General features: G+C 39.9%; 1 pseudogene; it reads left to right on the top strand.

Moving 5' to 3' along the window:
* The first annotated feature begins 5,666 nt into the window (after positions 1 to 5,666).
* The window catches only part of LOC115822625 (tripartite motif-containing protein 35-like), a 7,596-nt pseudogene continuing 3,150 nt past the window's right edge, over positions 5,667 to 10,112 (top strand).

Genomic DNA, 10,112 nt, shown 5'->3' with positions numbered 1-10,112 from the left:
GATCACATCACAATTACATCACAACTTTCCTACTTATAACTGTCATTTTATAAATATCAGTCTTCTGAAGGTGCAGTAAAAACAAGGTGAACTGATTACTGACTGGAGTGGGACACAGAATGCATTGTGTTATTGTGGTGTTTTAGATGGTGTTCCATACCATGGGCTGTTTTATACACAGACTCGAATATAAGCGTGGCCAACATATAGAGCAAAAATATGCATATATATATAAAAATACAGAGTTGTAATTTCAGAGATTAAAATGAAAATATTTTCAGATTGGACAAACATCACATCTGAGTTCTTAATCAGAAAAGAGAAGTTGTAATCATACAGTTTGTTCATGGCTGTCACAAGATTTTTCATCATTATCTGACACCTGAATCACAAGTCAGAGTTTATGTGTGAATGATGTCAGTGTGAATCAGGGTGTATGTGTGAATGATTTCAGATTTGATTTGACAGACACACTGAACATGTGTAACTTAGTGAAGGGGTTGATATTGTCTCTGGATGAGCAGGATCAAACTGGCTTAAAATGAACAATACAGTGATAAAGATCAGAAACACAATATTTTATCTAGAGCAGTTTTTGAAAGAAAAAAAAACTCACAGCAATAAAAACAGTGTTTAATGATCATGTATGAACATTTCCCAATGAATGTGTAAACTACAAGAGGTTGAGACACGTTTATGACAAGAATGATTAATGACAGTTTAATGTTAAATGTGACTAAAAACATAAAGATAAAGGAACTGAAGTGTAGAATCTGGTTTGAGTACCAGATGTGTCCTCTGTGTGTGTGAATCCAAACCCTCAGTCAAAGGTGAACTGGTAAAATACAACATGGACAAAGAACATGAGGCCACTCCCATATTTAACATACACTACAGAGACAGTTCTACAGACTAATATGATTTACTGATAATTAATTAGAATGGTCTGGATCAAACTTGAGGCTTGAATACTTCCCCAAACTATAAATCATCTCTTCAGATGCTGCATAAAGGCATTAGAGTGGTGCCCACAGATAATCCCTCATGTATCTCTGACACTGAGAGACTGTGATCCAAAAAAAGAAAGAAAAAAAGAAAGTGTGACTGGTGAATAAGTATTAGTTTTTTAATCTGAGCTCACTGAATCAAGTGAATTTACACATGTGTCATGAAATGAACCAGAAACTGGGTTCATATGCAGATAACCAGCAATTTACTGGACCAAGAGTTAGACCAGGGACCAGGAAACAGGGCCAGTAACAGGACAGGTACCAGCACAGAAAACAGGGTGGCGGTTAGCACAGGGGACAGAACAGGAAAAAGGGGACAGCATACAGACAAGACTTCAGGCAAAATTCACAACAGCTTTCAGACTTACAGCACTCAAGGTAACACAGGGTCCCAGTCATCAGCTACAGTCAATACTTCACAAAGGAAACAAAGGCAAAGCAGTGATATTAACACACAACAGGAACCAGGCCTGATGCATACAAACAGGTGCAGAGTGACTGAATGATTAACTGATGGAGCCAAGGAAAACAGGACTCTGACTAAAACAATGAAAACTTAACTGAAAATGACCAGCAGAGACAGGGAGTGAGAAACATTACAACATGTTGCATGTCAGTGTATTGATTAGAGCAGAGACAATTTCAGTATAAATAAAAAGACCCTGTGGAGTTTTCTGACAGAGAGATGGTTTCTCTTTCTGACACAAAAATGAGGTATCATCTGTTTGTCTGATATGATGTTTTCCATCTGAAAAGTTATCACTTTCATTAAAATAGGCACTTCCCTTCTGAGATACTGGATTAATCTGATGATATTAAATGTGGTGATGGACCCATAACTAAGTTTGTGTGAGTGTCTGAGGAGCATAAACCCGTTTAGATATCAGATCCTAAATATGTTCCACTCTCAATAAATGAAACCTGTCAACACTATCATGTGTAATATTAAACAGAAGATCTGTTTAGTGATTGAGCTAATGTTTGACCCCACAGGGCCCCTGTGAGTCATCAGTCAGGAGGACAGAGGGGGGGGGGGGGGGGGGCACACAGAACCCCTGAATCCCCTTTAACCTGACTCACATTACAAAATTATTACAAATTTAACAATATACACACAAATATTTTGTTGCAACCAATGGAGTGAAACCAAACGCAGGACACAGACACGGAGTGAAATTCAGAGGAAGATTTTTTGTAGGTTGGAGTTACGGGAAATGGTGCCGGAATGGTGGAGAATTGAACAGGCAGGAAATAGCGTCTGATGAGGACGAGACAGATGAGTGGAGATCGGTCGAAGTGTATAACAGCCAGCAAACTGTGGGCGGAGAGCATGACTGAAGACTAGGATGGTAGTTGAGGAGCAGGCAGAGAAGACAGGCAGACAAGAGAGTGAGGAATCCAGACTGTCTGAGACAACACACTGGCTGTGAGTGGATGGAAAACCAGGGTACAGGTGCAGCAGAGTAGATGAGTAGATGGGGTGCAGGTGTGTCGGTTGATTGGGAATCGGAAGCGCCCCACACACACACACACACACACACACACAGACTAAGACACAGACACAGACACACACACACAGAGAACCACAGGGGGAGCACAGGAAAGATGAGGAAAGGGCAACACTAGAACATAAGGAAAGCAGTGACACAAGACATTATTTCATAATTTTCCCTATAAAACTGTCTTCCAATATATCCATTCACCTGTAACCAAACAATACTGGTCACCAGTCAGTGTATCCCTATAGTTAGAAACACTAGCTATGAGCTGTTCTTCCTGTGTGTGAAATTTAGGGTTTGGGTCACAGTTCTGTCCCTTATCATCTCCACTAGAGGGAGGAGAACTGACCAAACCAGCTCTGAAGACTTCATACAAATACATACACATCACAGTTAATACTAGTGACTCTCCTTTTCACACAGTGTAGGATGAACTCCAAACACTGATTAGACTGTCGTGAAGTGATGTCATTGTCCTCTAACAGAATAAATTCAAATCAAAACATGTTGAAATTCCTACTTCATGTGTGTCAGTGTACAATTTTTTATGGCTGTGCATGAAAATATTGGATTTTTGGTGTTTAAGTTTTGACCCTGGTAATTAGATGACTATTTTATTTTCCTAAATGAGATTTGAAGATGTGCGATCCCATGTGATGAGAGAGAAAGAGAGAGAGAGAGAAAGAGAGAGAGAGAGAGAGAGAGAGAGAGATTTTTACTGCTGTAGAGACTATAGAGACCACTGGTGTTGAAGATTCTCCTTCATTACGTGACTGAGACTCAACACCACCTACTCCTCAGTGACCAGTTTCCCATCATGCATCAGTGTTTCTCTGTGAAATCGTTTGGACTGATGCTCTGGAACTCTGCACTGGGATCTGGAATAACATTCAGGAGTCAGTGCTGCTGTGGGTTTGGCTTCACAAACACAGAGAAGAGAGAGACAAGAGAACGATGTCTTACCTTTCCACTCTTCTGTTAAAGAGGAGAACATTTCATTACCTCATCAGTCACATCTAACATGTCTATGAAAAAAAACATTGCTTTTTATGAGTCATATCTCTTCATAAAACCATAAAACAGAATAATGTGTAGCACTATGATGTATTCAATAATAGTCCATTAAAATAAGTGCACTATGTCAACATCACTAGACAAATAAGTTATAATCTTAAAATGAATTCTAGAAATGTCTTTGCTGGCCTTCATGGGTTTTCATACAGAAGATAAAGAACATGTTCATTCCTAATGTTCATTGTCCAGTCAGAGGGAACCAAACTTTGGTGGGTTGTTCTCTGTCTTTCAAGTCCTCACAACCAGATCATTTCTCGCTGGATACCAGCCTTGAGATCCAAAACTCCAAATTTCCCATTATTCAGTAATTACAGAGTTTAATTACGGATCAGGAACTCCACAAGAAGGTCTCGCAATCAACCTACATGAACACAGATCTGTACTATTAATGCAGTGCCACTAGAGGGCACCACAGCCCTGTTACACACTGCAGTCAAACCAATGAGGGGAGAAACTGTGCTGTGAGAACCTGGCTGTGTAAAATCTACCAGAGGAGTGTGATTGTGTAAAAATTGTCAACGGTGTAAAAATGCCCTGAAGCAGTTGGTTGCTGATGTGTCATATAGATCAGGGCATATAGAATTTACACTGTATTCAGTGACTTTTATAACACAAGTATTCTGTTCTCATTTCATGTGAATGTCCTGAGTCTGCAGGGCTCTGTAGGTCTGTAGTACTGACACAGGAGTTTTACCTGAAGTTTAACAGTGTGAGGGTTTAACAGTGTGAGGGGTTGAGTTATGTATGAAGAGATACAGACTCTATAACAGAAAGAGAAAGAAAGGTAACATGCATTAGTACTGACTTACACTGCACAAACATACAATAAGACAGAACACCATAGTGAATCAGTGAAATATGTGTAACAGTATGACAGTGTCTGCTTACAGTGTATGTGTGTTACTCTGTATTGATGACTGAACAAGACAAAGGCCATTGTCAGGTCTGACAGATCAGAAGCCAGTAGAATGAGAGAATAAGTCAAGTCTCTGTAATAATCAGGCTGTCAGATGGTAGATAAAGATGTTAATGATGTTCACAGATGTTCCCTCATGTGCTTTTGACATATAGAGACAAAAAGAAAAAGAGAAAAGCAGTGGATTGTTATGAGGTGACTGTCTCTCTTATGCCTCATGGATCAGTGCTCCTGAAAGCATGTGTGTGTCCTGCAGTGTTCACTGACAGAAAATGAAACAAAGTGAAATAAAATGTATATGTAATGAAAACAGATATGAGATGTAGTGGTGTCATGTTTAAGGAGGATTTTGTCTAAAAGTCCATGAAAACTGTTACATGCTGCACACATACAACTATGAAGTCTTACCAAAACTTTATAGATATTGACACAAAGCAAGGCTCATCAAAAGATTTTGTCATTTTCTGGAGAAGATTCCACCTCATGTTTAAACTAATCAAACTCACTCTCTACATAAACCACTCTCTCCTCATACACAGGTTTAAGAGAACAGGTCATTTCTATCTAGTTCCTTCTCAGTCTGTATCTCTCTCAGTTTCATTAATATTCAGGATAAAACAGAGTTATAAAGAGACTAACGCCCTGAGGAAAATACACTTCAGGGTGAATGACAGACAGAAAACAGAGACTCCTGAAATACAGAACTCAAAACCTCTCAGAACCAGACTCTACAAAATGCTTCATAAACTGAACTGGGTGCATTTGTGTTACACTGTAGTGATGCTGTGTGTCCCATAGACCTCTAGGGGGAGAATGACCTACACTGATGTGGATCTTTAAGAAAAGAAAACATGAACCAATCAGAAACCTTCACCTAAAACTCCACCCTCTTTCACAACTGGAAATAAGGAAGTTAAACTCAGGGTGTCAGTCCAGTTCTTACAAACCTATTCCTTTCACTAAAAAACACCTCAAACTGGAGTTGAAATTAAATTACTGACAAGCTGACAAAGACTTAAGGATTAGAAAAATCTACAGCTTAGAGCGGAGGTCAAACAGGGGGCATAAATTCTTGTAAGTTTCAAAGGTTTTTTTTTTTTTCATATCTAAACATCTGAAAGTGAAAGTTCGTGTGTAATTCGTGTGTGAGTCATTGCAAAAGTGGAAATGGCTTCTAAAGTGTTGATGTCTGAAGAGGATTTCTCCTGTCCTGTGTGCTATGACATCTTCAGGGATCCTGTTGTCCTGTCATGCAGTCACAGTGTGTGTAAAGTTTGTCTACAGCAGTTCTGGGGAAAAAAGGATTCAAAGAACTGTCCAGTTTGCATGAGAAGATCCTCAAAAGATCATCCTCCTCTAAACTTGGCTCTAAAGAACCTGTGTGAGACTTTCTTACAGGAGAGAAGTCAGAGAACTTCAGCAGAGTCTGAGGAGTTGTGCAGTCAACACAGAGAGAAATTCAAACTCTTCTGTGTGGATGATAAAAAGCCTGTGTGTGTGGTGTGTCAGACTTCCAAAAAACACACAAACCACAAATTCTGTCCAATAGATGAAGCTGCACTTGACAGAAAGGTAGGAAAACAATTCACTAGAGATATTAATGTTTAGATTAATTGAAGACTACAGCAACTTTTTACATATGTTTAATTTTAAGTTTCCTAAAATAAATATTTTTAAAATTCTAGAGAAGCTGGCAAAATTGTGTAGCTGACTTTGCCAGTTTGTTTGGCACAATGAAATAAACATAATTTGGTCAAAATGTTGTTTCTCTGTTTAAAACATGATATTTCAATGTATGGTGCAGCATATGTATTTTGTGTGAAATGCGGTAATTAGTAGTCATTAATTACAGAGTGTACAGTCCGTCTATGTCAAAGCTGTTTTATGTAGCGTGGCATTCGACACGGACCCTTCACCGTGTCATGCTCATCATTTTTATAAAACACTAAATAACCTCCCGCTAAATAAATTGCTTCCTATTTTCTATCACACTTTCCTGTCATATCACTGTCCCGTTACCAGAAACATTGACCTTTCCATCACTAAACTCCTTTTTCTATTTTTTCTTTTGTTTTTGATTGCTCTTACGTCATTGGCTATTCGCATTGACTGGGGTGAGCCACCGTAGAATATAGGAAGGCGTGATTCCTGCTGCGGCGAGGGAAAACTTGAAACGGCATTCTCGCAGTTTTTCCCCCCAGTCGCCAAGGCGTTTACTGTCCGTTTAATTTTAATAGTAGATTATTCACTACGCGTAGCTTCGTTTTCATAAGGCTTGGAATACCAACTCTATACTCACCCGGATTACAATAGTGGACTCGTAATAGTTGGACTCCCCATGTGATTGTTGCTCCGACTCCTCACTCTTCCTGCCGTCTTTCCCCCTACTTTCCCCAGGTGACTATCCTCTGTTCCACACTCTCTATCTGCTATTCTGCTAAACTCCGTTCGTATGGTTGGCAACCTTACATTTATCACGGAGAGTCCAGTTTGGAGGGACGAACATTGCAGAGGTCGCTTCTCTTTATTGTTCCTTCTTTGTTGTTGTTGTTGTTTGTTGTTGTTCCTCCTCTCAATTATCCTGTAATGAGAAACGAACCCTCCGTTGGCCTTATGTATATATGAAAAAATTTGTGAACAAAGCTGCAAATTTATGTATTGTGTTCTGTGTTGGACGTTCGGTGTTTTGTGTTGAGTGTTGCCATTGGGTTTTGGGGGGTTTTTTTGGTGGTTATTATTATACAATACACATTGTTTCTCTTCCACTTGACCAACATTTATGACCCTTCTCACCATGGATCTGTAACAGCTGTAAATATATTTAATCTCTGGACATAGGTGTTGGATGGTCCCTATTTTTTTTCATGTTGTGTTTGAAATATTGCTGGGAATTCTTTATTGTATGATGACTGCCCTGAGATTAGAGCTAGCTGTGCCAGGCTGCATGTGAATCTAGGTCTGACGCCCAACTAAAAGTAGCCCTCTCTCAGTTTGCTGTTTTACCGCTACAGTAGCAGTGAAAGGTCAGATACAGTCTCTGTGTGTCTATGATCCTCACAGACCAGGTCAGATCAGTAAAGTCTTGGCTATGTAGTTTGCAGAGGATGGGTCACTGTATTACACACAAACACGCACGCACGCACGCACACACACACACACACACACACACACACACACACACACACTCACACTGTGCTACATATAAGTGGAAAATACAGACTGTCTGTAATGATGTATCACTTCCTTCCAGGAGGAACTCAAGACTGAACTGAAACCCTTACAGGAGAAACTGAAGATCTTTGAAAAAGTCAAACAAACCTGTGATCAAACAGCAGAGCACATTAAGGTGAGAATAATTATCAATGAAACCAATACAGTCATTTAACAGTAAACAATAACCGTGAGATATTACTCACTGTCATGAGTACAGTGTACTATGGTAATTGTGTATTTTTCTGTTTGTCATTTCAGAGTCAGGCCGAACACACAGAGAGACAGATTAAGGAGGAATTTGAGAAGCTTCAACAGTTTTTACGAGATGAAGAGGCAGCCAGGATAGCTGCAGTGAGGGAGGAAGAGGAGCAGAAGAGTCAGATGATGAAGGAGAAGATTGAGGAGATGAGTAGAGAGATATCACGTCTTTCAGCTTCAATCAGAGCCATAGAAGAGGAGATAAAAGCTGAAGACATCTCATTCCTGAAGGTAAATTACCACAATACACTGTGAAGGTCTCTCATTTCAATTCAATTCAGTTCACTTCAATTCAATTCAGTTTATTAAAACTGTGCATGTGTGTGTGTGTGTGTAGATGTGTGTGTCTAATAGAGGTGTTGGGTAACAGAGATCATAAACATCTCTCCTTTTGTCTCTCTGGTCATGTCAGACACATGTATATTTAACAGTTATTTAGACACATTCATCTTTCTCTCCTAATACACAGGGAAAGTGTTGATTGTGGGAACAGTTTCTCTCTACTTTACTCTCTTCTCTCTCTACCTTTGCATGTCAGGGTTTTCATTTTCTTTCATTGTTATTGTTTCATACATCATAGATACCTTCTCTCTTAAACAGAACAGAAACATGGGGATATGACCAGACACCGTGTTGTTTTGATACAGAGATTAAATCACTGACAACTGTGTGGTTTATGTTGTAGGTGATTTTGGGGAGGTGACAGTAGGGGGCACTAGTCCTGACAGAAAACTCAATGACACATTTACTGAACACATCAGTTCTCAGAGTTGGTCGAACTGATATGACAAGAGAGACAGAAAAGCACACAGACAAAGATCTAAATACATTTTAATGGTATGTTAATAGACAGCAATAAAAGAACAGAAATAGCAGATGAAAGAAAAGGAGATAAAAGCAGGTTCTCTGAAACAGGATAAACACAAGACAGCCAAGACAAAAGAAACACAACATCACATGAAAAAGCAGTGAACGGCAGAATGTTGAACAGACTTTTACAAGTTTCAAGTTTAAGTTTATTTAAAGCCTAATATCACTGTTAACAGTCTCAATGGGCTTCACATGCCCACAGGTTTACATGAACCAAGGCAGGGTGGCACCTCCAACTTAATCCTCATAATGGGCAAGAAAAAACTCCCCAAAAAAACCCAGATGAAAGGGAGAAATAGGAGAAATCTTGAGAAGGACCACAGAGAGAGAGACCCCTTCATGGCCAGACAGGTGTGCAATAGGTGCTGACCCAGTGGGTGAATTGCAAACAACACAGAAATAATGAAAATGAAAACACACTGGTAAACAGAACTAAAGAATAAGAAAACAGCAGGGGGAGCTGGACCGGGGTAGTCCACACAGCCACAGCAGCACAGGAAGAAACAGCACTTATGATGTGAGGTGATCAGAAATAACAGTCAGAACTAAAAATACAGAGGAGAGGTCTCTGAGACAAGTCTGGATGAACACAGTCCAAGTTTCTTAGTGTGTTTGACTTAGAAGGAGGTGAGTGAATACAGTCATCTGGAGAGAGAGAAATTCAACCCGTGTCAGTGCCATAGAGAAAAGGGACTGGTTAGTTTACACTCTGGCTAAAGACAGTTTGAAATTGGTCTTCTCAGACTAGAAGAAGATAATCATCTCCAACTCGGGAATCAGGACATCGGAGGTTGATGAGACATGGAATTCTGTGTCCCTAGAGTCAGGAAGCAGGAGGACTGGAGCAGCAGAAATTCCTCTTTCTGGAGTGATAACAGACTTTGTTGGATGGTGTGTGAGACCGGTGTGGGATCAGACACTTTGGTGAAGTGGACTGTGGGCAGAGTGAAGAGTTAATCCCTGTGTCTGTTTGTGATTTCTGGCTTTGATCCAGTCTTGGTGACACCAGGGCAACCAAAACCCAGCAGAACAGGAACATAATTCTGTTCTTATCTCATGATCACATGTAGATGCAGTGGTCTGTGTTTGGTCAGCTGATTTTTATAAACTGGTTCATCAGTTTGTCAAGAGGTGACCATGGAAATTGGTTCTCACTTGGCTTTGAAGGTGGTTGGCCCCATCTTCATCCTTGGCCAAAATGTGAGAATTCAGTCAAGTGTGTGTGATGACCCTTTCTTTGTTGATTGCAAAAGTTCTGAGAAATGGCAGGTT

This window comes from Chanos chanos, chromosome 10, assembly GCF_902362185.1.
Source record: "Chanos chanos chromosome 10, fChaCha1.1, whole genome shotgun sequence".
Taxonomy (NCBI): Eukaryota; Metazoa; Chordata; class Actinopteri; order Gonorynchiformes; family Chanidae; genus Chanos; species Chanos chanos.
This window is presented reverse-complemented; position numbering and strand designations above follow the sequence as displayed.